This window comes from Arachis ipaensis, chromosome B4, assembly GCF_059453495.1.
Source record: "Arachis ipaensis isolate K30076 ecotype BB chromosome B4, ASM5945349v1, whole genome shotgun sequence".
Lineage (NCBI taxonomy): Eukaryota > Viridiplantae > Streptophyta > Magnoliopsida > Fabales > Fabaceae > Arachis > Arachis ipaensis.
Window position 1 is genome coordinate 36848880 of NC_142439.1, and position 9997 is coordinate 36858876.

Here is a 9997-nt window from a genome sequence, read left to right on the forward strand (position 1 = left end):
TGGGTCGTCCAAGTAATAAACCTTATGTGAGTAAGGGTCGATCTCACGGAGATTGTTGGCTTGAAGCAAGCTATGGTCACCTTATAAATCTCAGTCAGGCGGATTCAAAAGGTTATAGAGTTTTAATAATTAAAAGATAAATAAAACATAAACTAGGATAGAGATACTTATGTAATTCATTGGTGAGAATTTTAGATAAGCATATAGAGATGCTTTCGTTCCTCTGAACCTCTACTTTCCTGCTGTCTTCATCCAATCATTCCTACTCCCTTCCATGGCAAGCTTTATGTAGGGCATCACCGTTGTCAATGGCTACATCCCATCCTCTCTGTGAAAATGGTCCAATGCGCTGTCACTGCATGGCTAATCATTTGTCGGTTCTCGATCATACTGGAATAGGATTTACTATCCTTTTGCGTCTGTCACTACGCCCAGCACTCGCGAGTTTGAAGCTCGTCACAGCCATCCCTTCCCAGATCCTACTCGGAATACCACATACAAGGTTTAGACTTTTCAGATCTCAAGAATGGCCATCCATGGGTTCTAACTTATACCACGAAGACTCTAATATCTCGGACTCGGTCCCCTGTATTAGATATCTAAGAGATACTCATTCTAGCTTGTTTGCATGTAGAACGGAAGTGTTTGTCAGGCACGCGTTCATAGGTGAGAATGATGATGAGCGTCACATAATCATCACCATTCATCATGTTCTTGGGTTCTCCAGAAAATCCACTTTGAGTGCAGGGAGGTCAGAATCCAACAGCATCTGCAGTCCTTCTTCAACCTCTAAATCTGATTTTTGCTCAGGTCCCTCAATTTCAGCCAGAAAATACCTAAAATCATAGAAAAACACACAAACTCATAGTAAAGTCCAGAAATATGAATTTTAATTAAAAACTAATAAAAATATACTAAAAACTAACTAAATCATACTAAAAACTATGTAAAAATAATGCCAAAAAACGTATAAATTATCCGCTCATCACTTCCCCGAAGATAGGTGACACGCACGCGTGGATTACTTCTTCTCAAGTTTCAGGTTCAATGTTCCTTTAATTTATGTTTCTCTTCTACTTTTATTTATTCTAATGATTTGGTTTCTCTATTTCACTTGGTAATTACTTAGCCAAATTGGCTTATGAACTCTTCATGTTAGATTTGAATATTCTATTTAATGCAATTTGAGGTATTTCAGATTTATGATTACTTTCCTCCATTTATGATATAAATAATTTAGATTTTTCTCCCTTTTGGCTTTGGTTGAGTAATTGGTGACACTTGAGTTGTCAAATTCAGCTGTTGATTGAAAATTGGAATTCTTGCTGGTTGATTTGAATCCCTCTAAAGCTAGTCTTTCCATAGGAGTTGACTAAGACTTGAGGAATCAAATTGATTAGTCCAATTGAATTTTCTTTTTTTAGTAAGGGTTAACTAAGTGGGAGCAATAACAATTCTCATCACACTTGATAAGGATAACTAGGATGGGATTTCCAGTTCTCATATCTTGCCAAGAGTTTTTATAATTATTAATTTATTTTTCTTGCCATTTAAATTACTTGTTTCTTATTTCAAAAACCCAAAAACATACCTTATTCCATAACCAATAATAAATCATACTTCCCTGCAATTCCTTGAGAAGACGACCCGATGTTTTAAATACTTCGGTTATAAATTTTATTGGGTTTTGTTACTTATGACAACCAAAACTTTTGTACGAAAGGATTCTTTGTTGGTTTAGAAACTATACTTACAACGGAAATTTATTTGTGAAAATTCTTTACTAGCAAGAGTCCTCTTGTCAAAATGGCATCGTTGTCGGGGAATTATAAACGTGTGCCTTATTATTGGTTATTGTAAATAATTTTGCTTTTTCGTTTCTTTGTTAGTGTTTCTAGTTTTAGGAGTTTATTTTCATTAATTTTTATTAATTTTTGTCTTTAATTGCTACTATGAGTTCTCACCCCTCTAGCTGTAAGTTTGGTTCCAATGTTGTTGTAAGGAATGGAAGCTATAACAGGAACATGCATCAAGGTCAAAACAATCAAAGATGGAAGGAGCCACGAGGATCTGATCAACCCTTTCGGCAACAACACCTTCCAAGGTACCATGGACAATGACCATCCTACAATGCATGCCAAGACAATAGTTATGGTGGACCTTTTCGTGACAACCAACCTCTACCAAATTACTATGGTCAAGAACCATTCCGAGGTACGTACCAAGATGATAGATATGGTGGACCCCCTTGTAGTTACCAACAAGCCCTATCATATGCCTATGAACCACCTCCTCAACATAGCTTCAAACCACCATACTCACAAGCCAATCACAACCATTCACCTCCATATGACCCTAACCCTTATCCACCCCAATTTCAATCCAATTACCCCCAAGAACCACCACTTCCATATGCACCATGTCCATATCCATCGACCCAAGAATCACAGGCTCGCCTCAAGGAAACAGTAGATCAATTTCATGCAACCCTTCATCAACTGGAGCAAGCGATAAATCAATTAGCTTCCCGACATTCGGACACTCAAGGAACCCCCATGGCTTCATGTGGAGAATCTAATGAAGAACGTAGCATGAAGGAGACACTAGAAACTCCGGTGGACAGTAAAGAGCATGACTTTGTATTGGAACAAGTGGAGGAAGCCGGAATTATCGAAGAAGAAGAAGTGGTCGAAGACTTAGGAGATGCGGAACGTCCATGGGAAAGCCCAGTCATAGAGCCCCCTTCTAAGGAGTTTGAATTTGATGTTGAGGAGGGTGTACAACCTCCAAGGCATATCATGGTTAAAGACTTTGAAGGGGATGATCAAGAGATGGATTCAATCATTGATGAATTCTTATCTACATTTGAATCCTCTCCCATTGGACTTGACATGGAGATTAAAGAAGAAGAAGCACAACCTCCCATGCCCTTGGTAAACAATGAAGAAGAGATCAAATTGGAAGAAGGCTACCAAGAGGAAGAGGTTAAAATTGAAGAATCTTGCAAGGAGGTGGAAGTTGTCAAGGAAGAGCTGGTGCACGAAATTGTGATGTCCAGGCTCAAACAATCCCTGGCAACGTGAGCAACTTGGTACGCGCAATCGTGATTACGCTTTGGTTATGTAGAATTCATGGCTCTTTCTTTCCCTGGCAATGGCACCAAGAACATGGTGCCAATACCATGGTTCACAACTTCGATACAACTAACCAGCAAGTGCACCGGGTCGTCCAAGTAATACCTTACGTGAGTAAGGGTCGAATCCCACGGAGATTGTCGGTATGAAGCAAGCTATGGTCACCTTGCAAATCTCAGTCAGGCGGATATAAAGTGATAATGGTGTTTTCGAATATTATATAATAGAATAGGGATAGAGATAGTTATGTAATTCATTGGTAGGAATTTCAGATAAGCGAATGGAGATGCTTTCGTTCCTCTGAACCTCTGTTTTCCTGCTATCTTCATCCAATCAGTCTTACTCCTTTCCATGGCTGGCTTTATGTGATACATCACCACTGTCAATGGCTACTTTCGGTCATCTCTCGGGAAAATGATCCAATGTCCTGTCACGGCACGGCTAATCGTCTGGAGGCATCACCCTTATCAATGGCTTCATCTTATCCTCTCAGTGAATAATATGCTCACGCATCCTGTCACGGCACGGCTATTCATCTGTCGGTTCTCGATCATGCTGGAATAGGATTTACTATCCTTTTGCGTTTGTCACTAACGCCCTGCAATCGCGAGTTAGGAGCTCGTCACAGTCATTCAATCATTGAATCCTACTCGGAATACCACAGACAAGGTTTAGACCTTTCGGATTCTCTTGAATGCCGCCATCATTCTAGCTTACGCCACGAAGATTCTGGTTGGGAGATCTAAGAGATATTCATTCTAGCTTATTTCATGTAGAACGGAAGTGTTTGTCAGGCACGCGTTCATAAGGGAGAAGGATGATGAGCGTCACACATAATCATCACCTTCATCACGTTCTTGGGTGCGAATGGATATCTTAGAAGCGAAATAAGAAGAATTGAATAGAAAACAGTAGTACTTTGCATTAATCTTTGAGGAACAGCAGAGCTCCACACCTTAATCTATGGAGTGTAGAAACTCTACCGTTAAAAATACATAAGTGAAGGTCCAGGCATGGCCGAGATGGCCAGCCCCCTAAAACGTGATCAAAGGATCATAAGGTAATCCAAAGATGCCAAATACAATAGTAAAAGGTCCTATTTATAATAAACTAGCTACTAGGGTTTACATGAGTAAGTAATTGATGCATAAACCCACTTCCTGGGCCCACTTGGTGTGTGTTTGGGCTGAGCCTGAGTTTTGCACGTGTAGAGGTCCTTCTTGGAGTTGAACGCCAGCTTTTGTGCCAGTTTGGGCGTTCAACTCTGGTTTTGGCTCCTTTTCTGGCGCTGGACGCCAGATTTGGGTAGAAAGCTGGCGTTGAACGCCAGTTTACGTCGTCTATTCTTGGCCAAAGTATAGACTATTATATATTGCGGGAAAGCCCTGGATGTCTACTTTCCAACGCAATTGGAAGCGCGCCATTTGGAGTTCTGTAGCTCCAGAAAATCTACTTTGAGTGCAGGGAGGTCAGAATCCAACAGCATCAGCAGTCCTTTTTCAACCTCTGAATCTGATTTTTGCTCAAGTCCCTCAATTTCAGCCAGAAAATACCTGAAATCACAGAAAAACACACAAACTCATAGTAAAGTCCAGAAATGTGAATTTAACATAAAAACTAATGAAAACATCCCTAAAAGTAACTAGATCCTACTAAAAATATACTAAAAATAATGTCAAAAAGCGTATAAATTATCCGCTCATCACAACACCAAACTTAAATTGTTGCTTGTCCCTAAGCAACTGAAAATCAAATAGGATAAAAAGAAGAGAATATACTATAAATTCCAAACTATCAATGAAACAGAGCTTTAATCATATGAGCGGGACTTATAGCTTTTTTGCCTCTTGAATAGTTTTGGCATCTCACTTTATCCATTGAGGTTCAGAATGATTGGCATCTATAGGAACTTCAGATTTCGAATAGTGTTATTGACTCTCCTAGTTCAGTATGATGATTCTTGAACACAGCTTCTTTATGAGTCTTGGCCGTGGCCCTAAGCACTTTGTTTTCCAGTATTACCACCGGATACATAAATGCCACAGACACATAATTGGGTGAACCTTTCCAGATTGTGACTCAGCTTTGCTAAAGTCCCCAATTAGAGGTGTCCAGGGTTCTTAAAGCACACTCTCTTTTTTTTTTTGCTTTGGACCTTGACTTTAACCGCTCAGTCTCAAGTTTTCACTTGACACCTACACGCCACAAGCACATGGATAGGGACAGCTTGGTTTAGCTGCTTAGACCAGGATTTTATTCCTTTAGGCCCTCCTATCCACTGATGCTCAAAGCCTTGGGATCCTTTTTATTTGCCCTTGCCTTTTGGTTTTAAGGGTTATTGGCTTTTTCTGCTTGCTTTTTCTTTTTCTTTCTATTTTTTTTTTGCCTATTTTTTTTTCTGCAAGCTTTGTTCTTTGCTGCTTTTTCTTGCTTCAAGAATCATTTTTATGATTTTTCAGATTATCAAATAACATGTTTCCTAGTCATCATTCTTTCAAGAGCCAACATATTTAACATTCTTAAACAACAACTTCAAAAGACATATGCACTGTTCAAGCATACATTCAGAAAACAAGAAGCATTGTCACCACATCAATATAATTAAGCTAAGTTCAAGGATAAATTCGAAACTCATGTACTTCTTGTTCTTTTGAATTAAAACATTTTTTATTTAAGAGAGGTGATGGATTCATACGACATTTATAACTTTAAGACATAGTTACTACTACTAATGATCATGTAATGAAGACAAAAACATAGACAAGCACATAACATAGAAAACGAAAACAGAAGAAATAAGAACAAGGAATGAATCCACCTTAGTGATGGTGGCATTTCCTTATTGAGGAACCAATGATGTCCTTAAGCTCTTCTATGTCTCTTCCTTGTCTTTGTTGCTCCTCCCTCATTGCTTTTTGATCTTCTCTTATTTCATGAAGCATGATGGAGTGCTCTTGATGTTCCACCCTTAGTTGTCCCATATTGGAACTCAATTCTTCTAGGGAGGTGTTGATTTGCTCCCAATAGTTTTGTGGAGGAAAGTGCATTTGAGGCATCTCCGGGATCTCATGGTGATGAGCTTCCTGCGCCTCTTGAGCTCCATGAATGGGCTCTCTTGCTTGCTCCATCTTTTTCTTAGTGATGGGCTTCTCTTCCTTAATAGGAATGTCTCCTTCTATGAAAGCTCCAGCTGAGTAACATAGATGGCAAATGAGGTGAGGGAAGGCTAACCTTGCCATAGTGGAGGACTTGTCAGCCACCTTGTAGAGTTCTTGAGGTATAATTTCATGAACTTCCACCTCTTCTCCAATCATGATGCTATGGATCATGATGGCCCGGTCTATAGTGACTTCAAACCGGTTGCTAGTGGGAATGATTGAGCATTGAATAAACTCCAACCATCCTCTAGCTATAGGCTTGAGGTCCAATCTTCTTAGTTGAACCGGCTTGCCTTTGGAGTCAATCTTCCATTGAGCTCCTTCTACACATATGTCCATAAGGACTTGGTCCAACCTTTGATCAAAGTTGACTCTCCTTGTGTAGGGGCGTGCGTTCTCTTCCATGTATGGCAAGTTGAACGCCAACCTCACATTCTCCGGACTAAAATCTAAGTATTTCCCCCGAAACATTGTAACATAGTTCTTTGGATCCGGGTTCTTACTTTGATCATGGTTCTTGGTGATCCATGCATTGGCATAGAACTCTTGAACCATTAGGATGCCGACTTGTTGGATGGGATTTGTTAGAACTTCCCAACCTCTTCTTTGGATTTCATGTCGGATCTCCGGATACTCATTTCTTTTGAGTTTAAAAGGGACCTCAGGGATCACCTTCTTCTTGGCCACAACATCATAGAAGTGGTCTTGATGGGCTTTGGAGATGAACCTTTCCATCTCCCATGACTCGGATGTGGAAGCTTTTGTCTTCCCTTTCCCTCTTCTAGAGGATTCTCCGGTCTTAGATGCCATCAATGGTAATAGAAAAACAAAAAAGCTATGCTTTTACCACACCAAACTTAGAATATTGCTCGCCCTCGAGCAATAAACAAAAGAATAGAAGAAGAAGAAGAAGAAATATGGAGAGGGAGAGGGAGATGTGGTTTCGGCCAAGAGGAGTGTAGAGGGATGTGTTGTGTGAATTTGATGAAGAATGGAGGTCTTTATATAGGGAAGGAAGGGGGGGTTAAAGTTCGGCCATATGGGTGGGTTTGGGTGGGAAATTGGTTTTGAATTTTGAAGGTAGGTGGAGTTTATGAGGTAGGTTTATGGGGAAGAGTGGATGGATGTGAGTGGTGAAGAGGTGATGGGGAAGAGAGTTTGAGGTGATTGGTGAAGGGTTTTTGGGGAAGAGTGTTTATGGGGTTGTGTGAAAGAAAGTGGTGAGAAGAAGTGAGTGGAGGTAGGTGGGGATCCTGTGGGGTCCACAGATCCTGAGGTGCTCAAGGATTTACATCCCTGCACCCATTAGGCATGTAAAAATGCCTTTGTACCCAACTCTGGGCGTTCAGCGCCAGGTTGGTGGCCATTTTGGGCGTTCAACGCCCATTTGTGTGCCATTTCTGGCGTTGAACGCCAGAACCATGCTCTGTTCTGGCGCTGAACGCCAGACAGATGCTCCTCCAGGGTGTGATTTTTCTTCTGCTGTTTTTGATTCCGTTTTCAATTTTTATATTTATTTTGTGACTCCACATGATTATGAACCTAAGAAAACATGAAAAACAATAAAAATAAGAATTAGATAAACATTGGGTTGCCTCCCAACAAGCGCTTCTTTAATGTCAATACCTTGACAGTGGGCTCTCATGGAGTCTCACAGATGTGTAGAGCTTTGTTGAGACTCTCCAACACCAAACTTAGACTTTGGATATGGGAGTTCAACACCAAACTTAGAGTTTGGTTGTGGCCTCCCAACACCAAACTTAGAGTTTGACTGTGGGGGCTCTGGTTGACTCTGCTTTGAGAGAAGTTTTTTCTGCTTCCTCTCTATGGTTGCAGAGGGAGATCTTTGAGTTTTAAACACAAGGGAGTTCTCATTCCATTGAAGGACTATTTCACCTCTGTCAACATCAATCACAGCTCTTGCTGTGGCCAGGAAAGGTCTTCCTAGGATGATGGATTCATCCTCTTCCTTTCCAGTATCCAGGACTATGAAATCAGTAGGTATGTAAAGGCCCTCAACCTTTACTAATACATCTTCTACTTGTCCATAAGCTTGTTTTCTTGAGCTGTCTGCCATCTCTAGTGAGATTTTAGCAGCTTGCACCCCATAGATTTCCAGTTTCTCTATTACAGAGAGGGGCATGAGGTTTATTCCTGAACCAAGGTCACACAGAGCCTTAAAGATCATGGTGCCTATGGTACAGGGTATTATGAACTTTCCAGGATCCTGTCTCTTCTGAGGTAATATCAGTTGATCCAGATCACTTAGTTCATTGATGAACAACGGAGGTTCAACTTCCCAAGTATCAATGCCAAATAATTTGGCATTCAGCTTCATGATTGCACCAAGAAACTTGGCAGTTTGCTCTTCAGTGACATCCTCATTCTCTTCAGAAGAGGAATACTCATCAGAGCTCATGAAGGGCATAAGGAGGTTCAATGGAATCTCTATGGTCTCTAGATGAGCCTCAGAGTCCTTTTGTTCCTCAGAGGGAAGCTCCTTATTGATCACTGGACGTCCCAGGAGGTCTTCCTCCTTGGGATTCACGTCCTCCTCTCCCTCATTGGGTTCGGCCATTTTGCTTATGTCAATGGCCTTGCACTCTCCTTTTGGATTCTCTTCTGTATTGCTTGGGAGAGTACTGGGAGGGATTTCAGTGATCCTTTTACTCAGCTGGCCCACTTGTGCTTCTAAATTTCTAATGGAAGACCTTGTTTCATTCATGAAACTTACAGTGGCCTTGGATAGATCAGAGACTAAGTTTGCTAAATTAGAAGCATTTTGTTCAGAGTTCTCTGTCTGTTGCTGAGTTGATGATGGAAAAGGCTTGCTATTGCTAAACCTGTTTCTTCCACCATTATTAAAGCCTTGTTGAGGCTTTTGATCCTTCCATGAGAAATTTGGATGATTTCTCCATGATGAGTTATAGGTGTTTCCATAAGGTTCACCTAAGTAATTCACCTCTGCTATTGCAGGGTTCTCAGGATCATAAGCTTCTTCTTCATAAGAAGCCTCTTGAGTACTGTTGGATGTAGCTTGCATTCCATTCAGACTCTGAGAGATCATATTGACTTGCTGAGTCAATATTTTATTCTGAGCCAATATGGCATTCAGAGTATCAACTTCAAGAACTCCCTTCTTCATAGGCGTCCCATTACTCACAGGATTCCTTTCAGAAGTGTACATGAACTGGTTATTAGCAACCATGTCAATGAGTTCTTGAGCTTCTGCAGGCGTTTTCTTTAGGTGGATGGATCCACCTGCAGAAGTGTCCAGTGACATCTTTGATAGCTCAGATAAACCATCATAGAATATATCCAGGATGGTCCATTCTGAAAGCATGTCAGAAGGACACTTTTTGGTCAACTGTTTGTATCTTTCCCAAGCTTCATAGAGGGATTCACCTTCTTTCTGTCTGAAGGTTTGAACATCAGCTCTAAGCTTGCTCAGCTTTTGAGGAGGAAAGTACTTGGCTAAGAAAGCCGTGACCAGCTTATCCCAAGAGTTCAGGCTGTCTTTGGGTTGAGAATCCAACCATAATCTAGCTCTGTCTCTTACAGCAAAAGGGAAAAGGATGAGCCTGTAGACTTCAGGATCTACTCCATTAGTCTTAACAGTATCACATATCTGCAAGAATTCAGTTAAGAACTTAAAAGGATCTTCAGATGGAAGTCCATGAAACTTGCAGTTCTGCTGCATCAGAG

The 9997-nt window shown here is 40.8% G+C and overlaps 1 non-coding gene across 1 annotated transcript; it reads left to right on the forward strand.

Moving 5' to 3' along the window:
- The first annotated feature begins 9629 nt into the window (after nucleotides 1-9629).
- Nucleotides 9630-9737, forward strand: LOC148567203 (small nucleolar RNA R71). The gene has a single exon (XR_015881797.1). It is a non-coding gene; the product is annotated as a small nucleolar RNA R71 (small nucleolar RNA).
- Nucleotides 9738-9997: the final 260 nt, after the last annotated feature.